Below are 21,802 nucleotides of genomic sequence, written 5' to 3'. Positions count from 1 at the left end.
AGCATTAAATTAAGCACTAATTACACTAAATAATAGCACAAAAACTAACAAGTTGAAAAGAAAAATAGAGGGGGAAAAGAAAAGGGAGAAGAAGACTAACTTTCTAGGCATAGGAGGTGTTAGCTCTTAGGAGGTTAGCTAAAAGGTAATACTCTGCTCAAAAATTTGCATGTGTTAATTTTGATCTATTGGACCTTAAAAATAAATATAAATATATAAAAATAGAAAAAAATATATATATATATATAAACATAAATGTTTTTACATTTATAACTTTAATGAATCAAATAATTTTAACATTTTGATTACTAAATATCAGTATATGTATATTAAACTGACAATGTACATTCAATTGTATTTTTTCAGTAAAGTGCAAATTTTGTCCTGACCTTGGGAAGGCATAGGGATTTTGCGCCCAACTTGTGTTAATTTCTGCTCGTGTTGAGTTTGACTCGGTTATTTATTGTAATTTCTGTTCGTTTTGGGTTTCATTTATTTATCGATGCTGATTTGTGGTAGTTTTGAGCTTGGTAGATTATTTGATTTTATGTTTGCTCATTTTTTTTTTGAAGGAGTTCTTCACTTTTCTTTGAAAAACTTATTTTGTGGAAAAAGTTTTTTTAATTAATTTCTGTTCGTTTTATATTGACATAGTCTTTTCAGGGAAAAAGAAAATTTAAATTTAAATCTTTTCGTTTTTTAAGACTTTGTACTTTGGCCTGCTATTTCTATGCTGGAGAAAATTTTCTAGCAATTTTTAACAACATGCACCATTTTAAAATCTTAACACAAATAGTACTGTTTAACTTAGTTTCATACCTCCTCTAGTTGACCTGAAATGGAAAAATTGATACCGTTCGCAAAAAAATATGTTTATTTTCTTTGATAGCTTGGATACACTTACACTATTTTGATTTGGTTAAATTTTAAGAGCAGAAGCAGCCCCAAAAGTTTGAACATAATACCCTCAGTCGTTCTTGGGATAATGCTGAGATGTCTTATTGGGAATTAGCATTATCACAGTGCATTTTGGTTTAATCTTAAGGCAACATTTAGTTTTTAAACATAATGGGCCAATGGGAGGGTGGGAATGGAAGGGGGATTAGTTGCCCTCCAATTACTTTCGACTATTAAAAAGGGCATCAGCCCATTCTATTTTCAATAGATGGAGTCCCTTTCGAAGTTCCCACGACAACTCCTTCGATACGAATTGCCCTGGTCTAAACAACAACAACAACAAAAAATATTACTAATCACTTTCGACTATTAAAAAGGACACTAGCCCTTTGAATTTCCCATCAAATTAGCCTTTTTTGAAGTTTCTAAGACAACACCTTCTATAAAACCTTATATGCACCCAGGGCATAACTTAAAACCCTTACCCTGAGAGTTGTGGAGAATGTTCTTCCTCAAAAGCATTTTTTCTATTTGGAAATCAACTAGCCTACGCTAAACAAAATGTCTATCTCATAATTTTAAGTTGATATGCTGAAGTGACTGATGGACGTGGGGGGGGGGGCTGGATACTCTCTGATCACTTTATAATGTCAAAAAGGGCACTATCCCTTTGAATTTTGAATCAAATGAGCCCGTTTTGAAGTTTCTATGACAAAGCCTTCTACAAAACTTTATATACCCCAGGACATAACTTAAAATCCTTGCCCTGAGGGTTGTTGGGGAGTGTCCTCCTAAAAAACATATTTTCTATCTAGAAATCAACTACGCTGAACAAAATGGCTATCTAGAAACTTTGATTTGATGTGTTGGGGGGAATCATAGACGTGGCGAAGGGGCCAGTTGCCTTCCAAACACTTTCTACTTTAGTGAAATGAAATAGCCCTTTGAATTTCCAATCGAATGAGCCTGTTTTGAAGTTTCTACGACAACGTCTTCTTATAAATCCTATATGCCCCCAGTGCATAACTTAAAACCCTTGCCCTAAGGGTTGTGGGGGAGTGTCCTCTGGGGGAGTGTCCTCCTAAAAAACATATTTTCTATCTGGAAATCAACTAGCCTACGTTGAACAAAATGGTTATCTCAAAATTCTGATTGGATGTGTTTGGGGGAGTGATGGGCGTGGGGGGCTAGTTGCCCTCCAATATTTTTCAACTATTAAAAAGGGCACTAGCCCTTTGAATTCCCAATCGAATGAGCCTGCTTTGAAGTTTCTACGACAACGCCTTCTATAAAAACCTTATATGCACCCAGGGCATAACTTAAAACCTTTGCCCTGGGGGTTGTGGGGGAGTGTCCTCCTCTAAAACATGTTTTCTATCTGGAAATCAACTACGCTGAACAAAATGGCTATCTCAAAATTTTGATTGGATGCGTTTGGGGAATGATGGGCGCGGGGAGGGGGGGGCTAGTTGCCCTCTAATCACTTTCGACTATTAAAAGGGGCACTAGCCCTTTGAATTTCCAATCGAATGAGCCTGTTTTGAAGTTTCTACGACAACGCCTTCTATGAAAAACCTTATATGCCCCCAGGGCATAATTTAAAACCTTTGCCCTGAGGGTTGCGGAGGAGTTTCCTCCTCAAAAACATATTTTCTATCTGGAAATCAACTACGCTGAACAAAAAGGCTATCTCACAATTTTGATTGGATGTGTTTGGGGGAATGATGGGCGTGGGGGGGGGGGGGATAGTTGCCCTCCATTCACTTTTGACTATTAAAAAGGGCAAACGCCTTTTGAATTTCCAATCGAATGAGCCTGTTTTAAAGTTTCTACGACAACAACTTCTATAAAAACCTTATATGCCCCCAGAGCACATCTTAAAACCCTTGCCCCGAGGGTTGTGAGGGAGTGCCCTCCTCAAAAAGAGATTTTCTATCTGGAAATCAGCTACGCTGACAAAATGCCTATCTCAAAATTTTGTTTGGATGTGTTTGGGGGAATGATGGGCGTGGGGGTGGGGGGGCTAGTTGCCCTCCAATCACTTTCGACTTAAAAAGGGCACTAGCTCTTTGAATTTCCAATCGAATGAGCCTGTTTTGAAGTTTCAAAGACAACACCTTTTATAAAAGCCTTATATGCCCCCAGGGCATTACTTAAAACCCTTGCCCTGAGGGTTGTGGGGGAGTGTCCTCCTCAAAAAATATTTTCTATCTGGAAATCAACTACGCTGAACAAAATGGACATCTCAAAATTTTGATTGGATGTGTTTGGGGGAATGATGGGTGTAGGGGGGGGGGGCTAGTTGCCCTCCAATCACTTTCGACTATTAAAAAGGGCACTTGACACTCCAATTTACAATCGAATGGGCCCTTTTTGAAGTTTCTACGACAACACCTTCGATACGAAGTGCCCGGGTATGGAGAAAAAAAAGAAGAAAAAACAACACATTGTGCCCACATCGTTCTTTACTTAGGCAGCGCTAGCGCGCTGCCTATGATGAAGTAGTTTTCTGGGTACATTTCCAGAAAGGGGATAGCTGCTTGTTCGGCGAATGTACTGGTTTGCTTTGAGTACAGAATTTTATCAATTTGAGAGAGTAGACTTTGAAAAGGTTTATTTTGGTTGTTCCCTCTTCCTCCCCTTACTTCACATTTTTCCATTTCCGAGAAGAATGGTTGCGTCAAACAGCTTTGGACTTCTTTAATTGAATTTGAATTTCCACTTCCCACGTTTCCACTTGTTAATTTGACTTTGATTTGATCTACTCCTTCTTAAATGGTTGGATATGCTGGAAAGACGACTGGAGGACCGGGGGGGGGGCAGAGGTAGATATAACAGAGATCATACTGGCTGACAGTTTTATCTTTTGCACTCAAATAATTTGAGTTGAAGCTTTTTTATTTTGCTAGAACTTTTTCTATCATTGTCTCGTAAAAGAGTGCAAAAAGTGATTTTTATCTAAAATTGGCAAAAAGAGTGCAATTTCTGTCCGTCGAGGGAAAGAGTGCAATGAGGTAAAAAAGAGTGCAAAAACTACAAAAGTGTGCACGTTGGCAACCCTGAACCATACAACTGTCTTGAAAAAATGAGCATCCTTCCTTTATTTGTTTTCAGTTCTTCTTCAGTATATGGAAAGGCAGCGTGATCTACACAGTTACAAAAAAAAAGCTAAATTTGCAGTTTTTAGAAAGTGAGATGAAAGTGAGTAAATCACTTGATACCTTTTCTTATGATCTTTCATAGTTTATAGTTGTTTCTGGGGGAAATTCCATTCCGAGTCCTTAATATGGTCCAAAAAGTTAAAACAATCCATAGTAACCAAAAGTTTAAAAACATGTTTCCAAAAAAAAACGGACTGTCTAGTGAGAAAAAACTCCCATTTGCAGCCGATTCAAGACTGATAAGTATTATTTTCCCGAGTCTTAACAGCAAATGTTATTTTGAAAACAAATTTGTAGGAATTTTTAAAAACAACCTGAAACCCCTTGAAAATGACGTCACAGCAAAGCTGACGTCGTTTCTGTGGGGTTTGTAGCTTTTTTTTTTATTCCTGCAAATTCGTTTCCAAACTAACATTTTACTATTAAGACTAAGGAAAATAATAATTACGATTACTGAGTGGCAATTCCTACAAATGGCAATTCTTTCTCACTAGCCAGTTTTTTGTTTTTTTTCTAGAAACACGTTTAAAATTGTGATTACTATGGGCTTTTTTAAGCCTTTAAGGGCTCACAATGTAATCTACCCAAGAAGTGATTATTGAATTATGAAAGAGCATAAAAAAGGCATCAAGTGATATATTCACTTTCATCCTAACTAAATTATGTTGTAAACTACAAATTTACCAAAAGCAAAACAAAAAAAAAATTTAAAAAGTTAAAGAAAACCACCAAGACAAAATTACGACACGAACTTTGAATTTCACTAGTGTCCCTTCCCTGAAATTTAGCCAATTTTTACAGAAATAAATTTTTCATACACTTTCGAAATAACTAAAAAATAAGTACAAAGAAAACTTCATCTAGACCCAATGTAGAAACTCAACAGACATAGCTTCGATAAAAGAAAAACGAGTCCATGATTCCGCAAAACATATCCAACAATTTCAACAGGAAATGACAGAGGAAACACAACAGAGGGAAAGACAACAAAACACCGGAACTTTCCCGACAAAAACAAAAAGGATGCCGAATGTAGAAAAAAGTCTTAAATACAAAGTATGTGGTAACTGGCAGGCTTTTTTGTTAATCTACTATTTAAAGGGGCTTTTTTTCTATTTTCCGTTAACTGACACTTGTGTAAAATTCTGTCCTAGATGTAAGGCCAACTTGGGGACATCAATAAAAAAAGGAAATTCAAAAAGAAGATTCATTCATAATTTTGATATTAAAGCACTGGTGCTTTCTAGTTCTTTTGGTGCGACTTCGTCAAGATGGCTTAGAGAAAAATACTAGTGTTCAATGGCCAAAAAATAATTGGTAGCAATCGTCATATTTACATAGATCAATTGAAAAAAGAAACTAGTTTTTTAATTCAAAACCAGGTTTTGGAGAAGAAGTTTTATTTTAAATTTAATTTACCAGGCAAGGTTTTATGTCGATGGGTACAATAAATCGAATCGGCGAATATATAGACAAATGCTTTGAAAGAAGAAAAAATGTATTTTTTTTAAGAAAAAAATGTATTTTTTTAAGTTATTTTGCACAGATTAGGTTTTTTTCTATAATTCCTTTTGTGGGTGCTCTGTAATTTGTTTTGATGGCGATTTACTTATCTTGCATTTATTTTGTGTATATAGCCCCAGGGCTTTTTAAATGCACTTATCTAACTATAGATAGCAGCTTTAGTTAAAAATTACGAATAATATATATAGTTGGGTAAGCATATCCTAATTTGTCTCATGGCTGTGGGCCCCAGTTGAGATTTTCAGAAAGCATTTTCCAGGGAAGTGGGGAATAAGGAGACTTATAATTTTGTGTTTGGTGGAAGTGGGCAAAATATTTTGTATCCGTTTCTAACAAAATAGTATATGCTACTATTAAAATTGACCGTTACAAACATGCTGATATCGAAAAAAGAATTCCTTGATGTTTGAGAAGCATACGATTTATTTTAATAATAATAATAAAAAAGCTGTTAAAAAATAAATCTTGTTTTCAAAAGGGCACAGTTGACACTCTAGCCTTTTGGAAGAGGGGTAACAACACCAAATCACTACCCCTAAAATTCCTTATTTGGAAAATCGAACCTATCCTTGAACATTTTTTTCGGTAAAAATAACAAAATTAAAGCCAAAATATACAACTTACCATTAGATTAGTTACGAGTAGGAGATTATACGTTTTTTACAAATTTCTTCTCATCTCACATTATTACTCAGTTGTGGATTTGGGAGAGAGACAGCTAAAAAGGGAGAAGAAAAAATTAGACCAGTAAGCGTGAATAGTAGCCTACTGATTATATAAAATGAAGCATGCATTCCGATAACATAAAATTAACATTTGACCCTACATTCAAATTTAGCAAGAGGTTTTACCAGCATGTGTGTCAAGCTTACAGAGAAGTTTTCGGTAGGAGAATGAGCTGACTTGATAATATTTTATTTTTAAATGTTTGTTATTGGTATTTTTTATACAGCTTACTGATTAATAGACTGAAGCAACTCCTACAATGTTGCAACTTCCAAATTGTAGAATCAGTACAATGCAATTCTACATACATAATTTTAAATTTCACATATAATTTTAATAAAATGGTCAAATAAATTTTACTAATAAATTACTATAAATATTATATATATATATATGTATATATATATATATATATATATATATATATATATATATATATATATATATATATATATATATATATATATATTTACGACTATATAAACATAATTTTATAATACTGAATGCCAGTTTTTGCTGTGACATAATAAAACCAGCGATTGATAAAAATCCTTAGCAGTTGGATCAAAACAACTGATTTTACAACAGCAGACTCAAAATAACGGATTTGTGCACAAGCATAAATGTTACATCCCTGCTGAAACAACTAAAAGGGGCCTGATAAAAAAAAGATAGTAAGAGAAAAGTAAAAAGTTTAAACACGATGGTAATTTTGCTGTAAAATTACCTCTAAACCCTTGGTGCTCTTTGTAACATCCGTTACAAGGTGTATCACCCCCCCCCCCCGGAAAATTCCCCTATGGAATCCCCCCATCGGAAAATTCCTCTATATGCAAGATAGAGCAGCCAAGAAGAAAGTATGACAAATGAAGAAAAGAAGGAATTTTCGAAAAGCCTACCTATATTTCAAAATATAGGGACAAGGTATGGTGCAGAATATCCTACAGTATTATTTTATGCGTTTTTATTTATTTTAACTCTTTCTTCACGTTTTTTGGGGGTTGAGTTATCAAGGCAGGGTAAGATAGAGGTTAAAGAAAATAATTTGAAAATATAAAATTATTGGCAACTGTAGAAGAGATGCCCTATGACGGAAGTGCACAGAGATAAGAGGCTGGACGAAGAAGTGCGAGTAATTACTTCCCATGGACCTGGTCTGGTACCGACCAGAGACGTCACTAGCTAAAGGCTTTTTTTGAGGGGGCAATAGATTTCACCGACTAGCTGGCCATTTTCACCAACTGATCTGGGTGACATTACTATTTAAACTACTTCATTTTTTGTTCTTTACCAGCTTAGACCCATCTTCTTTTATTGATCTACACCATATATTTTTATCAGCCCATTTATCCTAATATAAAGCCGGCATTTCATCGACTCAAACTTCTTACCCTACCGATTGAAAACATCAGGGAAGTGGTATTCCTCCTTCTCCCACACGTGACGCCCTTGCGGGCAACTATAGGGATAATACCAGTTCACCTCTTGCGATAGAGAACGCGTCCACTAGGCGTACATTTAGAAGGGATTCCCGTCTGAAGTACCTTTACTTCTATGGATTAATTGACTTTTCAGGTACGAATGCGTAACCGTTCAGCATTAATTTGTCCGCAACTGGGAATCTCAATATATAGTCCTTTAATACTTTTAAAATCGATTTGCTATCTCAGAATTTTTAACCAATACCAGTTTGGTTCTCAATGGGGCGCAACAAAAGTTTGGGTCCACGAATGGAAGAAAACGCCACTTTCCCGTGTCACAATCTTCTTGGTCACTTTATTGGTTGTTTCATTTTACACGTAGGGAAAATTTTAAAGAGGACAAATGCTGGGCGGGAAATTCCGCAGAAGAAGGGAATTTTCCGAGGAGAATTTTCTGTGGGGAATATGCTGGACCCCATAAAATTCAGTCCAGCGTCCAGTGATACGGTAAAATCAGCAATAGGATTAAATTCCTAAACTTCCTTTATAATTTGAGCTGACTTGATTTTTTTTTAAAATCTCTTGGGTAACTTGAGGAGAAATACTGTCCCAACAGTAGGTCTGCTGGCAACCTTAAGCCAGTCCTAGTTGCACAAGAGACTTCCACGTCTCTTGAAGCTTAGTCGTTTCAAGACTACATGTTTTGTTAACAAACATTCACCACGAGTAACAAACGAATAAAACAAACAAAACGGAAAAAATGGGACTGTCTTATTAACAAAGCAAAACTACAAGGCTAAAGCGAGAAAGATTATTAATACAATTGGCGGATTCCCCAAAGCGAGTAGACGCTTAGGCCCCAAAGACCCATTGCCTTAAGAGACATGAAATACGGTAAAGGCCGAATATTTCAGTTGTGCACAATATAGCAATGCAAATGGTACGCAATTATTTCCCATCCGCCTATTAGGTCTGAAAGGAAGTATAGCTATTCTGATCGATTCCAGAGAGTGGTCAAAACCAACATCTTCTACATTTTAGTTCTTTTTTTTTACAATTTCAGTTCTTGCTCTTAGCATAGAGCACCTGCTCAGAACTAGATCCTTCACAGAAAATTGGAATTCGACAGTTGAACTTAAAATGAAATTTTTGTATGAAGGACGTTAAAACCTGGCTATACCTTCATCTTATTTACTTGCTTTTTCATTTATTGATCCAAATCCTTATAATAAAATTTCCGATTGTATAATTGTGGGTATGTCATCTTGTAAGCTTAGTTGCTCATTCCAAACCCATGAAAAAAATTCATTTTTTTGGAACATTTCCAAATCCTTATTTAGGTTAAAAAGGGAATTAGAAAATATAAGAACTACCAAAAGAAACAAAAAAGGAAAGAGTTTAGCATAGATTCAACTTCCTTGCCAACCAAGGCGTCAGACAAAAGATTATAACACTCAGTGCATGAGTGTCTGATATATTCCATTTCGCAAACCTTCAGGAAGCAACTGATATGGGCTGAAAAATCCCTTTGTATGATAGCCTGTCAAAATACAAAAGGTGATCAGGCTCTTTGAATAAAAAAATAAACAGGCAATTTTGAGACAGAAAATACCCCGTGAACCATATAACAAGCAATTCAGACAATAAAAGACACAAGACAATTTTGTCACCATTGCAACTCTTTTTCCCTCCCTCTTTGGTTCATGAGACTAGAGATTCTGCACACAATTTTTAAGTCAAGAAAACAATCTCTGATTTTTCACAGCCAACAAGTGTCACCGTTTTCGATATAATTTGGGGAATATCTGACTATTTTTCTCAGATGAAAAATTTCCGTTACACGTGTTTCTTTTAACTTGCCAACTTCTTATAGAAATACCTTCGCTGTCTTCTCAATTGTTGTCCCCAATAATACGAATTCCTACTGAAATTCTTCACGAGGCAAGGAATCTTAACGGAAAGTAGCTGAATCCAAGAAACTCAACTGAAACTTAGAATTAACAGGTTTAAAAAATGTTTAAAGGTGGATTTCTTAAGCATAACTAGATCTAACATAAAGGAAATTTATTTCAAGGACACTGGAAACCATCCCTCTCCCCAAATTTCTGCAAAAAGGCAAGAAAACTTTTGAAGAGCTTTGCTATGTGTATTGCACTTTGGCTGGTGACAGTTGATTTGCAGCAGCATAAAAATTTAATCATTTGGGAGGGGAGCTGGGTAGATATCTTCACTCCAAGTCCATGTTTTTTTGGTAGTGACATCTCTTTTTAACCCGTACATATTGATAGATGTGACTTTCATTACCGGGTTTGCTTTATGCCCGTGCCACATCATAGTCACATCTATCGATAAAGAAAGCCAAATTTCATTAATGGCAGGGTAATTTCCTTGATTTTAGCGTCACACTTGTATTTAAAAAGCAAAAATTAAAATTGCAAGAAATTAGTTTAAAGAGTTTGATCCAACAGTAATTTGAGCCCAACTGTTCTCTACTAATACAGTCTTCTTATCTTTTGTCAGATTCCTCTCCCAGATGGAAAAACCACTGTTCTAAGTTTCCATCTTTTCGATTTTCAAAAAGTATGCCTTAAACGTTGACTCTGATTGGTCAGTCAAGAAATTTATACTTGAAAGTTGAACAAAGTTCAACCTGAGAAATTACGAACGGCGAACGCAATTGGCGCTGTATTCGTACGTAATTTTGATTTTATCGACAAATGTGACTATAACGTGGCACGAGCACTAGCATCGTAGGATTTTATCCGTTTATTAACGTTTATCTATGTTTTATCAACGTAGGATTTATTTTTATTGCTTAATGTTTAGAATCGTGTTTGGTCGCTCCTTTTGCATGGAACGTTTTGAAAAAGCTGTTTAATTATTTATCAATATTTTGCCACATCTTATGGCATTAAAGAACTCTTGGAAAAAACACGATGGTCATTTCTTATACATTAAATGCAACTTGGAAGAAGAAGCGAGAAGGAATAAGAGCTTGCATCTTCTACGATTAATCGCACTTCAAGACGTGCAAGATACTACAGTGATGCAGCCACCAAACAGGTATGTACTTAACAGGTAAAACAGGTAAGAACACAGAATTTTCCCACCAAATTTCAATAATTTTCCATGTCATTTACCTCTTTTACATTTTCATAGAGTACGCCCCACGAGAAGAGTTAGGGGGCTTACTTTCTCCGTGAGCAACCATTAGTAAAGTTCAAGGCGATATTCACAAATGTCTACTAATGAAATAGCAAAAAAAAATTCCAGTTCGTCCAGTCACTATTCAACAGTAGCACCGAACTTCTACTTATCACAGGGAAAGCCTACCGGGGGGGGGGGAGGGGGTGATTCAACACCAAACCAAATTAAAACTTATGCAAAAACGCTACTCGATAGAGACCCTCGTTTTGTTGCCGCAAAGCTAAGCCACATTATCATATCTGCACAAAGGGAAGAGTCAGGCCCGCATAGACCTATTCTGAAAATCATCTTGGATACAAGAAGAAATCCGCTTCAAAAATTTGTGCTCTTAATTCTGGCACAGTCGACCTCTGAATCTGGCATTGTCCTCCAAGGAACTCTTTGAAATCAGCGGTGATTTCTCAGAAAGGTATCAACATGATAAGAGATGAGACAAACAGTAGTATTCATAATGTTTTCAGTTACCGACTGTAGAAACCAGTTTTAGAGCTTGTGCATCAGAAATTCAATTTTGTTATAACAACTAGCAAAAAAAATAAGGAGCATCGAGATGTAATTTCTAAATGGAAAATCTTATTAACCAGACGCCTTTACATTGCCGATATGACCAGATGCCTCACAAAAAAGCCAATGGAGGGAAGATTCGCCAAAAGCACCATTTTTAGGGTGGAAATGCGCCGAAGATGCAACTTTCAGGAAAAATTGTTTTAAAACGAACTGATTTGCGGGATCCAATGGGCAACTACCTAAAAATACGCCTCGTCTGGCAACAGTGAACAAAAACTGCATGATAAATCTTATTATATGAGTGCTGGCAATTTTGTCATTACTAAATAGAAATAGAACCGTGTATTCAGGACAGTAATAACTTTCTAAAAAACACATAATGCGTGTCAACTGCAGGCAAAAATTGGCATTCTGCTGAAAAGGGACAATAAATATATTAAAGCATTCAATTCCAGAGCTAACTGCCACGCAAAAAAATAAAATAAAACGTGAAAGTAAGAACCGGAAGAATGACAAAGTCAAAAGCATATAATTTTGAGTAAATATTTAATCTTGATGCCAGGGCTTTTGCTGAAGGTCCAAAATATTAGCAGTTCATTATGGCTTAGATACGTTTTTAACCTGAAGAGATCTAAACACCTTTGCTTTTAAGTCAATACATGTCATATCAATCAATGCTATTTTGGTTGTGGTACAAACAAATAAGCACGGGTTTAAAAAATCGTAAAATGTGTATCTTTGAATTTAGCAGACGAAGAGAAAAATAAAGGCTAATACCCACAAAAATATAAGGTATTTGTTATGGTTACAGCAAGCTGAAACATAGTAGATTGAACCACGGCCCATAGTAGGCAAGGAAAAAAACGGTATAGCGAGAGAAACATTACCATTTGAAGCTGATTCATGAAGCTGAATCTTAGTAGCAAAATTGTTTTTGTCGAACTAACTTATGGGACATTCGAAAGACCCCGATTATTCTGCATAACATGTAGAAAGAATTGTTTTCTAACTTCACACTATCCAAATACTTTACCCCCACCCCCTAATGTGCAAATACACAACCCAAGTTATATGTATTTCATAGATCCTGTCACTTCTCTTTGTCTTTTCTCACGCTAAGCTGAAAGAAAGAAGCGAAAAGAAACCGATTCTGTTATGCGTCAACTTAAATGAATGAACTATTTGAGCGGTAGTGGCTATACCATACAAGTACATCATTTCGTATTATTTTAGACAAACTTATTGACAGTCTTTGGATTCGTAGCCTCTTACTGCTTCATTTTAAATTTGCTTATTCAGATCACTCCTTTACCAGGTGCATCAATTAGAGGGGAATGAAGGGGGGAGTTGGCCCAACCATTTCACTATTTGGGCGGTTTTAAAATGATGTTCACACAAGCCGCCTGTTTTAACCAATATGAGCCCCGTGGAATATGTTGTACAAACTGAGCTTCATTGCTACAAACTCGTCAGGTTTTCAAGCCGTCTGAGACTGGTACACTGGCAATCACGAATCTTCCATACCACATTGTTTCAACCCTGCGCTTTGGCTACCCCGGAGAAGTCCCAGGGATTTGTACGTTATATCGTAAAAAAATTATGTTCTTTATCATGTTTAAGTACGCAATATGACATGACTTGTGTCACTGATTTTGTAGGATTCAGCTTGTTCAACAAATTTGTTTAGCTTGTTCAAGAATCAACAGGGCTTACATTGGATTTATTTTTGTTTTCAAACCCCACTCCCACTTACAAAACTTCTGGCATCGCTCTCTTCTCAAGGTTAGGATACGTGCTGCGCATCTACGACACGTTATATATTGGCTACATATAATATTTGTGCACATATATGCAAAGAGGGGGCCCTCCACTGGAAAAATTATGGCTTCTAAATGCACTTTTTTTGTTTTCGCCACCTTTATCTTATAAGTAAAAAATTCTGATACCCCGTGGAGTTTGGACCTATGTTTACTTATGTATGTATGCACACGTTCTCTCGACGGCACAATACAGTTTACGACAAAGCGAACATGTAATCCACACATTTATCCCTTTATCTGATATATTAAAAAAAAAAAGGAGACAACGTCCAAAGAGAGACTACATCCACAGATGTCTTGACAAGTTCACCACCAATTGATAACTGACAGGGCTTAAGCTACTAATGCAAATTAAAAATGATTGAAGAGAAAATGTTGAGTCTTCAGAAAAACACCGAGCATTTTGTTGGCATTTCCCTTGTAAAAAAAAAGAGAAGCACTTTCCAAAGTTAAAACTCAATCAAAGCATTTTTAAGGCCAGTATATTTCTCCCTTTTTTAATGAGCTTTCTCATTTTGGATACTAAGCAGCTCGTTTGGAGATGCTACTGTACAAGCAACAATGTTTGGTTGATGGATAGAGAAGGACAAGGTCAAACATGTTGAATGCTGAGATTTGATGAGTTGGTAACGAGTAGGGGTGGTACAGTCGCTAATTAGTGATTTTTATATAATAGTCTTTTTTGTTGTTTTAATGCCTAGTCGGGGTAGTGATTTCCTGTTCAAGCTTATCGTCTGGATTTTGTTATTTTTGGTTTATGAATAGAATCTACCTTAACAATAAAAAAAATGTACATAAAACAAATTCATATAAAGAACTTATATTAATGAACACAATGAGTAAAGAGAGCTGAGTCTCCTTTTCTTTTTCCCAACGGCGTCATCATACAGAACGGACGGTCATGGAAAGTTAGGGGATGGGTCATTAAGACGAAAATTAACTTCTAGCATACTTTTTAACAGCCGAAGGCAATCGAAAAGTAACCTACCGCCCCTTCAACCCCCAATTTGAATACTTGCCGCTAATGTCCCAACCCCCAAAGGTATTGGATCAAAATTCTAAAGATATTCATTCGAATCGCGAGTCGAAAGATCCAAAAACATCCTGTCGGTGGAGAAATGACTAACGTAGCCCCATTAGCAAGGGTCCATGAACAATCACGGGGCCTATATAAAACAGGGGCTTCATACATACATGTTATTAGAAGCCTAAAAACTTATTTGTAGATCTACCTAAGAGTTGCTGCACTATAAGCACCTCTAGAACTTGTGAGGGGTTAAATGGACCTCGAATTTCAACTAACTTGGGAGGAGAGGCGGAGGTAAGTCAAAAGACAGTATATGTATCCTTGCTATCAAAATAGCACATCCGCAATATCTCGGGAACGGTTTGGGGGGACTGATTTGATATTTCCGGAGGGTTGGGCAGCCAAGGGGACATCAAATTTTGTATTTAGGTGTTGGAATAACGGTGCCAAAAACCGTTTCATCTCCGATCCAAAAAAGATTGTGCACTGTAAGCATGGAGGACTGTACTCAGGGCACTATAATGTACTCAGCTTACCAACAAAGCGTACCCAGAATCTCTCAGGAACAACTCTAGGAATCAAGTTAAAACTTTGAGGAAATGTCAGGGAATTTAGCCTAAAACTTTGACTTAGGGGATCGGAGGAGGGATAAAATATTTTGTCCCCGATCCACCTAAAACTGTTTGCACTATAAGCCCATACAGAACTTAAAATTTATTCACGGTTTTAGTAGCGAGCTAAATCGAAAAAAAATACATGAACCTAGGCAATCAAAATGGCCCATCTACAATATCTACAGAATAGCTACAGAGATCAAGTTAATTTCAGGGGGTGCTTTCCCATTATATGGGCATTTACAAGGAAACCAGTCACGAAAAACCCGTTTTTGACGGGTTAATTCAAGACACCACTATACAGTAATGCAATCCAGAATTCCATAGCGTGGTTTTCATTGCGTATACGACATTTAAACTGTTGTTTTTTTGGGGGAAAGGTACCAAGGTTAGGTTAGGTTACGTATTTATATATGCTATGCTTTAACCACACCCCACCCCACCCCTAATGTTCAAATATATAGCCCAAATTTGTTTATAAACTAATATATATTCATCCTATTTTATTTCATTAGGATTAATCAAACATGACTTTTTAGAAATGCCCACATAATGGGAAAGTACCATTTCAAAGACTGTTGAGAAGGCCAATGAACCTCAAATCTGGACTTGAAAGGAAGGGACACAGTTGGAGAGGGGGAATAAAATTATTTTGTTCCGATTCTTCTCGGTTTTCTGTTCTATGAGTGCATGTGGAACTTTATATACATGCGGGGTAAAGTGGTGAGGTAAATCCAAAAACGTCGACGTGAACCTGTTTTATAAAAATAACCTATCAGCAATATTTTGGGAACGGCCTGGGGATTGAGGTTGAAACTTTTAGGAAGGTTCGGATAAGATAAACGGACCTCAAAGTTTATGCTTAGGAGAGGCATGAGAAGTTGTAACCATTTGTCTCCAGACACTGGTTTGCCTGAAAAAAGGGCCCGAAAAAAGGCCGCCCATTTTTTCCTGAAAAGCTTGGTCCAGAAAAAAAAACAATTTGGTTTCGCTCGTAAATAGCCCGAATGTATTTTCACAATCGGTCAGGATTCATAGTACCTTTATTCAGCCCAGACCAAAATAAGTTACTAGACTTTGAATAATTTTGACCATTTAAATACACAAGCCCCTTGGCCAGGTGGACTTCTATAAGGAAAAAGAGACTAATTTAGGCTAAAAAAGACTAATTAATTCTAAAAAAGACTAATTATCTATTCTTAATGGCCGAAAAACGGGCCATAATTTTTTCGTCGGTGATTGGCTTGAAACTTAAAGGGCATGTAAACAGGAACAAACGGATTTTAATGAAGATAAAAAAAAATTGAACAAAAGAAGGAAAATGGTTGTATTGATTCATGACGACTAAAATAGACTTGTTTTGTCTCTGATCGGATTGCAACTTACTGGGCATGTCCACAAGGGAAAACGAGCCTAAGAGGAGAAACATTTTTGAACTAACTCGGTATTATTCATTAGTGATACAACCCAAACGGGCCAAGCCCTTTTTTCTTCAACCGCCTTGATACTTTCAAAGCAAGGATAGTTGATCTCAATGAGAACAAAAATTTGAAAGAAAAACTTCGTTGTTTTCGATTCCTAGCCTGAAAAATCCTATTTTAGTTTTCATTAATCCGCCTGGAAATTACAAAGTATGTAGAAGCAAGGCCAAGGAAACCTCAATTAAGACAAAAATTTAGAAAGCAAACATTGTTGTATTGATTCGTGACGACCCATTTTTCCCTTTTCTAAGATAACAAAACAAAACAATTTTTAATCAATGACCTTGAGAAACACTTATTTGAGCAAACTAATAGTTAAACCCAAACATAACCTTTAAAGACTTTTATAAAAAATGGTCTAATCCAGATGATAAGTGTAAATTCAAGGACACCTACAGGGTGGGGTGAGGATGGTTTCAGCCCTATAGAAGACCAAAAATCATGCAAATCTTCAATATGGATGATTGAAAACCATCCTCTTTATCCACGTTGGATTTTGCTGAAAGAAATTCTTAAGAAATCATTGCACGCAACTACAGCTGATCGAACATTGTGACTGAACACTCAAATAGGCTTGAAATTTAAATTTCAACCAGGTTCGCACAAACCTCGGCAGACTTTCTTGCTTTTAAACAAATGCCTTCCAAATGTTTTAGTAAATCCTTTGCTGATTCGTCAAATCAATTTCAAATGGATTGCTTTAAAGATCACCAACGTTCGTTTTGAAAGTTTAAATTAGGGTCCAAAGTTCAGGTATATTCGAATGAAATAAGTAAAAGCAAAAGTTTTGATAAAAAACTTTTTATTGAAAACCCTAACTTAAATTGCAAGTCGTGTTTTTTTTCTTTTATCTAATCTTGATTAGTTTCGTGATTGTCTTCGTTTTTGGAGATGTTTTGACAAATTAATTTAAAAACACTTTTTTCTGCGAAACGAGTTTTTCAAGGAAAAATAAACAGCTCCATTAAGCCAAAAATGAGCAGAAATAAATTCAAATAATCTTTCAAGCGTAAAACTACCGCCCCTCACAATCAATAAATAAACGAAACCCAAAACGAACAAAAATTACAATAAATAACCGAGTAAAACTCAAAACGAGCAAACATTAACATGAGCAGGGCTGACAACCCCCATGCCTTCCCAAGACCATAACATAATTTGCACCTTACTGAAAACACTATACATTTTAAATGTTTTCACTTTATAACTTTGATAAATAAAAAATTTATCAAAACTTCAAGGAATAAAGGTACTCGTGCACTATCTGGTACCCACTGCTATTACTGTATCAAGGAAACGAGACACGAAACCCGCCAAATGGGTATTTCAATAGAGAAATGGAATGCAAAGCGTGGTTTTCATTGCGTTTACAATATTTAAACTGTTGTTTTTTGGAGTTTAGGCGGGAAGAGGTACCTAGGTTAGGTTACGTATTTAATATATGCTCTGCTTTACCCCCCCCCCCCCATCCACCTATAATGTGCAAATATATAGCCCAAATTTGTTTCTAAACTATTATATATTCGCCCTATTTTTTTTTATTAGCATTAACCAAACTTGACTTCTTTTGTCGTTACCATATTATGCACCAGTACCGGAATAAATCCACGGTCATTTGTTTTTTGTTTTTTTTTTATCACTAAAGTGCAAATTATGTTCTGGTCTTGAGAAGGTTGGGGGTTGTGCCAAGGTCCCTCCTATATTATACTAATCAAATCCACTTAATTTCCTTAAAAGCTTTAGTTTGGACAAAGAGCACCAATCGTGGGAATACCATTAGATTTTTGAAGAAATAAGTTTTTTGCGGTTTTTCATTGAACGAAAAATTCTTTTTGTTATTGCCATTGAAGAAAAAAGTTGTCTCCCCCAAGATTTAAAAAAATATATGTTGTCCCTGTCCTTAAATTTTTTTCAGTCGGAGTCCCTGGTTTGGACTACGTATATCTGCAGACGCCCGTATTAGACGTCGTAGTCGCAAAGGCTACATCACAATCCTCAAAAATGAAAGCCAGCTGCTATTTCGCTAGTTAAATAATGCGTGCTGTGTCGTGAATTCTCGTATGTCCAGGTGAATATAAATCTCGATAAGAACAAATTAAAACGATTCCAGAGGGAATAAAGTCCTGAATAAGCATTTTTCTCATCCAAGGAAAACTCCCTAATGCACTCAAAATAGACAATTCAAGACCATTGCCAAAGACTTGACTTGGCAGAAAATATCACTTAAAGACAATCTCAGATTCTATTTCAATTAGTGCCTTTCAATTTACATTTCGAAGAAAAAACATTCAATCAAATGGCTAGTATCGGCACGACTTCAACAGTATGGGAAGAAGATCTCGAGTCAATCCATCAACTTACATAATACTGTTATTAGTTTATCTTCTATCATTTTTCATTTCATTTCAAACCTAAAGGTCAAAATGGAACACTTTCTCTTACGTCCCGTAAGCTGTTATTAAGATCCGATAACCTTTTTTATTAGGTCTTCTGATTACAAAATTTAGGGAACGGCCTTCCTAGAACGGATCAGGTTTTGATCACCAAAAAGAACAACAAAGACACTTACTCTTACTTTCCACAACTATAGTCAAGATACTACTATTTCTCCATTAAGGTGTCCTGGTGACCATAATTTTAATAATTTGGGAACCCCCTCCTTTTTACATATCCTGCAGAGGTAGGATTATATTCTGATCCACAAAAGATACGACTAGAACACTAGCTCTTACTTCCAGTCAAGTTTGGGCAATGTCCGACTATCCCTTGGGGCACATATCCAGACGACAAGAACTTAAGAAACTCCTTCCCCCAGCATATGCTCAGCTGTGGTCAGACTGAGTATGGGCAGCCCAAAGACACGAATGGAACATTAGCTTGTAGTTTTTATCAAGTTTGGTCGAAATATGACAAGTCTTTCTGGTAAAATATGTTAATGAAAAGATTCTGGAAAACCTCTATTTCCTCTCACTTATGGGTTAGATTTTTACTTACAAAAAGTACGTAGATGAAGCAATTTCCTTTCAAGTCAGACTTATGATGTTCCTGTGCCCTATCAGCCCTGATGACAGCTCTCTATGATATTTATGTGTCCTGCTAGCGGTGGAGAATAAAAAACAAGAAAAATTGAGGGCACATCAGTTGCTACCCATGCAGAAAAGTGATTTTCCTTATTATTCAATGTAGGGACATCATTTTCGAGGGTTTTCAGGCTATCTTTCGAAATGCCCACAAACTTGTTTTCGCAATAAACTTTTATCATTAAGATAATCGAATCATTCCTGAGTCTGCTTCAAATGGCAATTTTATCTCTCCTAACAGTTTTTTTTTCTTCAAAAAGCGTTCTTGAATTTTCGTTTACTATGGATTGAACTTACTTCTTTATTAGGTTGCAGCGATGGCTGCAACCACGTTCGCAGGTTAACTTGTTTCAGCTTATTTTTAGGTCGTAGCCTTTTATAAGAAAAATTTGATTAAATGTGAAAATTCCATATAAAAAAGATAAAAACCAGGCTTTTCAGATTGACTATTCTGAAATTATCTCTTAGAAATCTAGCAGAGATAAAAAAGATTTCACGCCCCCCACGCTTTCTATAGATCAGAACCTCATTTGCATTTGTTGTAAAGAATTTTTATTTCAAGTGTTTTTATTTGTCATAAAATCAACCAAATAGGAAGAAAATTACCATAATAACCAAGATTACTTACAAGCAATAATGAAAGGTAGATTGATAGTTGAATATATATTGATATTCGTTGCTGAAAGTTTCGGCAATTTTTTACGTATTAACATTATAAAAGAGAAAAATGTAAAATGTATTTTGTCTTCATTAGTGCAAATGACGTTCTGGTCTTTACAAGGCATAAGGGGGGTTAGCAGGGGCGTCCCGAGGGAGGAGGGGGCGGGGAGGGGCGCGTCACCCCTCCAACGTTTTTGGCATTTTCCAAATTTTGCAAAATTGTCCGAAATTTAGCAAAATTCTTGATTTCTGCAGAAAATTCGGCATAAATCAGGTAGCTATTCGGTAAAATTTACGAAGATCACCCCTCCAATGAAAAGTCTCGGGACGCCCCTGGGGGTTAGAACTGCTCCTGTTTGTGGTATTTTCTGTTCGTTTTTAGTTTGACTTAACTATTTATTACGATTTCTGTTCGTTTTTGGGTTTCATTTATTTATCATCGGTGTAAATCAGCTTAAATAATTATTTGACTGAATTTCTGTTCGTTTTTTCCAATGCAGCTCTTCACTCTGCTTTGAAAGACTTCTTTTGTGGTAAAAATTTCTTTAAATTTATTTCTATTAGTTATTAATTGACACAATTTTTTCCAATTGGTTAATAAAAGGGATGTGTGCAAGTCTTTATTGGGGGTTTTTCTCCTTGAGAATGACGATTTTGCCTTTCTATTTATATTTTGGAAAAAAATTTGCAACAAATTGAAATTTCAACTTAAAACCCTTAGCCGCTCCTCAGAAACTACAGATACGCTCTTTTGACCACCTTGGTGCATATAAGTGTCTCTTGATTTTAGTTCAACATCTCCCACAACATGCCATTAAAGTTTAAACCTAATAACCTTGGCTATTACTGAGATATTGCAGATCCACCTTTTTGACAACGGTGCATGCAAGTAGCGTCTTCTGAGTTAGCTCAGCACCCAAACAACACGTAATACCCTGATCTGTTCCTGGAACATTCCACAGACGCCCTTCTGACAAGCTGAATACTGAGTGTCTTTTGATTTAGTCTTATATCCCCCTCAACTTTCCCAGAAAGTTTCACCTTTTTGATTTAGTTCACTAGCTGTAGTAGTAGTCGCAGCAGCAAGTAGTCACAGTCTGAGTCGTAAGTAGTTGCATTCGAAAGTAGTCGAAGTCGAAGCCACAAGTAGTCACGGCCGTAAATAATCGGTAGTCACGCTTAGTCGCAAGTAGTCTCAGTCCTAGTCACAAGTAGTCGCAGTCACAAGTAATCACAGTCGCAGTCACAGCTGCGAGTAGTCACAGCCAGAAGTAGCCACTGTTAAAAGCAGTCGCAGCCACAATCGCAAATATTTACAATCGCGTCCGATTGCAGTCCCAGTTGCAAGTAATCACAATTGTAAGTTGACGCAGTAAGTAGAATAGATCCATGCAGTTCTAAGATGCCCCCGTACAAACAGGTTTTTTCTAGTAGTTACAGATCATCACACTCTTTGCCAAGAGGAACGACGTAGTTTCAAAGTTCACTGCCTTTTTGGTGATAAGCCCAGTATTCTACAATGCTCGCGTAAAGCATCTAGTACCACAGCCAGTGATTGCGGTTTTTTTTTTATGTTAAATCCGTGGTCATTCATCTGTAAGTTGATTAGTAGGGTTTTTTTTTTTTAAAACTTGGCTATTCGTTTCATGGGTTTCATTAATAGAACGAGTAATGCAT

At 36.3% G+C, this 21,802-nt stretch overlaps 1 protein-coding gene across 1 annotated transcript in view; it reads right to left on the bottom strand.

Annotated features, from left to right (window-relative positions):
- Positions 1 to 21,802, bottom strand: part of LOC148942163 (uncharacterized) — a 228,966-nt gene that overhangs the window by 132,200 nt on the left and 74,964 nt on the right. The window contains exon 2 of the mRNA XM_089102911.1: positions 6,207 to 6,300. The gene's annotated coding sequence lies outside the window, so the exon portion shown is untranslated. The remainder of the gene's footprint in view (positions 1 to 6,206; positions 6,301 to 21,802) is intronic.

Source organism: Artemia sp. Qi Xiang Cuo, chromosome 17 (assembly GCF_049724085.1).
Source record: "Artemia sp. Qi Xiang Cuo chromosome 17, ASM4972408v1, whole genome shotgun sequence".
Classification (NCBI taxonomy): Eukaryota; Metazoa; Arthropoda; class Branchiopoda; order Anostraca; family Artemiidae; genus Artemia; species Artemia sp. Qi Xiang Cuo.
This window is presented reverse-complemented; position numbering and strand designations above follow the sequence as displayed.